We start from the raw sequence: 5,421 nt of genomic DNA, 5'->3' as shown, positions 1-5,421 counted from the left end.
GTATCAGTCAAAAGTTTGGACACACCTAATTTGATGGCTTTTCATTAATTTTATTCATTAAAAGACACTTCATGTCCAAGTAATGATGGATGTCGTTTCTCTTTACTTAGTTGAGTGATTCATGACATACTGTAATATAGGTTACTACAGTTGTGAAATAGGGATACTTACTGTATTGTTATTTACGGTTTGATCTCAAACACATAAGGCGAGAAATTGCACTAATTAACTTTTGACGAGGCACGTGTGTTAATTGAAAAGCATTCCAGGTGACTACCTCGTGAAGCTGGTTAAGATGATGCCACTAGTGTGCAAAGTGTCATCAAGGTAAACGCTGGCTACTTTGAAGGATCAAAAATATGAAACATAATTCCATTTATGTTCCATGTCCTTTCATAGTTTTGATGTCTTCAGTATTGTTTGACAAGGCTGAAAATAATCAAAATACATAAACCTATGAGTAGGTGTATCCAAACTTTTCACTAGTGCAGTATGTTATGCTCCTCATAATCGAAACCTATTAATAAACTGATTAAAAACATTATTAGATGCTTTTCTTTGTTAAATAGTTGATTTGGGTGATTTTATGATTCTGTAAGTAGGTGTTTTGTTTTAAAATTTTGTAGAGTCTCCAGTGTTTTCCACCACAGGAAAATCTTCAGGACAAAGGAAGACCTTGTTTTGCAGTTTCTCTATAACAGGCTTTAGACAGCAACTGTTTGTTGATAGCTGCTATAATGTAAGTGACAACTGGAACTAGCTTGGATTTATATATAAAATCAGAGAGGCCACTGTCACTGCTCGTCTTGCACTGCGCGCGTGCACCATTTTGACGCATGCGTACGAATGACAAATGACAGCCGCCCACAAATGCGGTTGTCATTTGTCATTCGTACGCATGCGTCAAAATGGTGCGCGTGTGCAGTGCAAGACGAGCAGTGACAGTAGCCTCTCTGATTATTTCTTATTGGGTGATTGACTAACTGTAAGCTAGCTTTGTGCTAACTTAGGCTATGTCGGCAAGTCACAGGAGACTTGTAAGAAGTTTCCATTTATTTACTTTATATAAATTCTAAAGGGTTCACAAACTTTCAAGCACCATTGTGTATATACACACACACACACACACACAGTGGTGCTTGAAAGTTTGTGAACCTCTAGGATTAGTTTGAGGAAAATGATCCAATATTACATATATATATGAGTGGCAAAAGTATGTGAACCTCTTGGATTAGCAGTTAATTTGAAGGTGAAATTAGAGTGCGGTGTTTTCAATCAATGGGATGACAATCAGGTGTGAGTGGGCACCCTGTTTTATTTAAAGAACTGGGATCTATCAAAGTCTGATCTTCACAACACATGTTTGTGGAAGTGTATCATGGTACGAACAAAGGAGATTTCTGAGGACCTCAGAAAAAGTGTTGATGCTCATCAGGCTGGAAAAGGTTACAAAACCATCTCTAAAGAGTTTGGACTCCACCAATCCACAGTCAGACAGATTGTGTACAAATGGAGGAAATTCAAGACCATTGTTACCCTCCCCAGGAGTGGTCGACCAACAATGATCACTCCAAGAGCAAGGCGTGTAATAGTCGGTGAGATCACAAAAGACCCCACTATAACTTCTAAGCAACTGGCCTCTCTCACATTGGCTAATGTTGATGTTCATGAGTCCACCATCAGGAGAACACTGAGCAACAATGGTGTGCATGGCAGGGTTGCAAGGAGAAAGCCACTGCTCTCCAAAAAGAACATTGCTGCTCGTCTGCAGTTTGCTAAAGATCACATGGACAAGACAGAAGGCTATTGGAAAAATGTTTTATGGATGGATGAGACCAAAATAGAACTTTTTGGTTTAAATGAGAAACGTTATGTTTGGAGAAAGGAAAACACTGCATTCCAGCATAAGAACCTTATCCCATCTGTGAAACATGGTGGTGGTAGTATCATGGTTTGAACCTGTTTTGCTGCATCTGGGCCAGGATGGCTTGCCATCATTGATGGAATAATGAATTCTGAATTATACCAGCGAATTCTAAAGGAAAATATCAGGACATCTGTCCATGAACTGAATCTCAAGAGAAGGTGGGTCATGCAGCAAGACAACGACCCTAAGCACACAAGTCGTTCTACCAAAGAATGGTTAAAGAAGAATAAAGTTAATGTTTTGGAATGGCCAAGTCAAAGTCCTGACCTTAATCCAATTGAAATGTTGTGGAAGGACCTGAAGTGAGCAGTTCATGTGAGGAAACCCACCAACATCCCAGAGTTGAAGCTGTTCTGTACAGAGGAATGGGCTAAAATTCCTCCAAGCCGGTGTGCAGGACTGATCAACAGTTACCGGAAACGTTTAGTTGCAGTTATTGCTGCACAAGTTGGTCATGCCAGATACTGAAAGCAAATGTTCACGTACTTTTGCCACTCACAGATATGTAATATTGGATCATTTTCCTCAATAAATAAATGACCAAGTATAATATTTTTGTCTCATTTGTTTAACTGGGTTCTCTTTATTTACTTTTAGGACTTGTGTGAAAATCTGATGTTTTAGGTCATATTTATGCAGAAATATAGAAAATTCTAAAGGGTTCACAAACTTTTAAGCACCACTGTATAATGAATTTCCTGGTTTCACAGTTATACTTTGTAACTATATAGGATGCTGTTATAGAAGCAAGTTATTTATAATCATGTCTGTTATCACCCAAATGAGGATGGGTTCCCTTTTGAGTCTGGTTCCTCTCGAGGTTTCTTCATGTCGTCTGAGGGAGTTTTTCCTTGCCACCGTCACCACAGGCTTGCTCATTGGGGATAGATTAGAGATAAAATTATCTCACGTTTAAAGTTTTTAAATTTCTATAAAGCTGCTTTGCGACGATGTCTGTTGTTAAAAGTGCTATAAAAATAAACTTGACTTGCACTAGTGCGAGACTGTGACAATTTGTACACAAACATGGCTGCAAGGTTTGCTTCATTAAAAGCGGAAGATTTAAAGAGAAAGACGGGCTGAACACCCGAAAGGCTACCAAAACTTCACTGGATATTCTTCACGCATATTTACAAGAGAGAAACCTACCAACAGACTTTGAAAAACTGGAAAAGAGAGCAATAGTGGAAATATTGTCGAAATTCTACTTGGAGGTGAGGAAAAGTGACGAGTCTTTTACAAGAGGACTTCACTCATGGACTTTACTCAGCAAAGCCCTTTTGTTTTGAACAACTGCAATGTAACAATTAACTGCGACCAAAAGTAACTTTGAACTTGAATGGTTAACCTGTACATAGTTTCTATACAAGTTAGGTGGTTGTTCAGGGTTTTTGGACTTGTACCATTTTTACTGTTAGAACTTTGTACAGGGCGGCACGGTGGTGTAGTGGTTAGCGCTGTCACCTCACAGCAAGAAGGTCCGGGTTCGAGCCCCGTGGCCGGCGAGGGCCTTTCTGTGCGGAGTTTGCATGTTCTCCCCGTGTCCGCGTGGGTTTCCTCCGGGTGCTCCGGTTTCCCCCACAGTCCAAAGACATGCAGGTTAGGTTAACTGGTGACTCTAAATTGACCGTAGGTGTGAATGGTTGTCTGTGTCTATGTGTCAGCCCTGTGATGACCTGGCGACTTGTCCAGGGTGTACCCCGCCTTTCGCCCGTAGTCAGCTGGGATAGGCTCCAGTTTGCCTGCGACCCTGTAGAACAGGATAAAGCGGCTAGAGATAATGAGATGAGATGAGATGAGAACTTTGTACATATACATTGGATTGACAGAACATTGAATTACATTCAATCAGAATCAGCATTCAATATTGGTAAGTTACCTCCCTGTTCTTAACTTTTTCTAAAATCTATAATTGTTCCATCGAATGTGTATGTATAATAATAATACTATTGGCTGGCTTTTTCGTGGTTTATCAGATATATTCCATTCAGCTAGCACGATACTGAACGAGTTGAAGACTCGTTCAATATCGTGCTAGCTGAATGGAATATATCTGATAGACCACTAAAAAAGCCAGCCAATATTATTTAAATGTCACTCAGATCTAGGTTCATATCTTCAAGCCAACATGTGATTTTCTTTTTATTATATCGACACATTCACAAACAAAATAAGTACTCAAATTTATCAAAACAATTCATTGATTTCCTCACGAGTGATGGATACAGATTTATGTCATGGTTTTGGTTCTCCATGTCCCAGATGTACAGTGGTGCTTGAAAGTTTGTGAACCCTTTAGAATTTTCTATATTTCTGCATAAATATGACCTAAAATATCATCAGATTTTCACACAAGTCCTAAAAGTAGATAAAGAGAACCCAGTTTAACAAATGAGACAAAAATATTATACTTGGTCATTTATTTATTGAGGAAAATGATCCAATATGACATATCTGTGAGGGGCAAAAGTACATGAACCTCTAGGATTAGCAGTTAATTTGAAGGTGAAATTGGAGTCAGGTGTTTTCAATCAATGGGATGACAATCGGGTGTGAGTGGGCACCCTGTTTTATTTAAAGAACAGGGATCTATCAAAGTCTGATCTTCACAGCACATGTTTGTGGAAGTGTATCATGGCACGAACAAAGGAGATTTCTGAGGACCTCAGAAAAAGCATTGTTGATGCTCATCAGGCTGGAAAAGGTTACAAAACCATCTCTAAAGAGTTTGGACTCCACCAATCCACAGTCAGACAGATTGTGTACAAATGGAGGAAATTCAAGACCATTGTTACCCTCCCCAGGAGTGGTCAACCAACAAAGATCACTCCAAGAGCAAGGCGTGTAATAGTCGGCGAGGTCACAAAGGACCCCAGGGTAAATTCTAAGCAACTGAAGGCCTCTCTCATATTGGCTAATGTTAATGTTCATGAGCCCACCATCAGGAGGACACTGAACAACAATGGTGTGCATGGCAGGGTTGCAAGGAGAAAGCCACTGCTCTCCAAAAACAACATTGCTCCTCGTCTGCAGTTTGCTAAAGATTACGTGGACAAGCCAGGAGGCTATTGGAAAAAGGTTTTGTGGATGGAGGAGACCAAAATAGAACTTTTTGGTTTAAATGAGAAGCTTTATGTTTGCAGAAAGGAAAACACTGCATTCCAGCATAAGAACCTTATCCCATCTGTGAAACATGGTGGTGGTAGTATCATGGTTTGGGCCTGTTTTGCTGCATCTGGGCCAGGATGGCTTGCCATCATTGATGGAACAATGAATTCAGAATTATACCAGCGAATTCTAAAGGAAAATGTCAGGACATCTGTCCATGAACTGAATCTCAAGAGAAGGTGGGTCATGCAGCAAGACAACGACCCTAAGCACACAAGTCGTTCTACCAAAGAATGGTTAAAGAAGAATAAAGTGAATGTTTTGGAATGGCCAAGTCAAAGTCCTGACCTTAATCCAACTGAAATGTTGTGGAAGGACCTGAAGCG

This window comes from Neoarius graeffei, chromosome 6, assembly GCF_027579695.1.
Source record: "Neoarius graeffei isolate fNeoGra1 chromosome 6, fNeoGra1.pri, whole genome shotgun sequence".
Classification (NCBI taxonomy): domain Eukaryota; kingdom Metazoa; phylum Chordata; class Actinopteri; order Siluriformes; family Ariidae; genus Neoarius; species Neoarius graeffei.
This window is presented reverse-complemented; position numbering follows the sequence as displayed.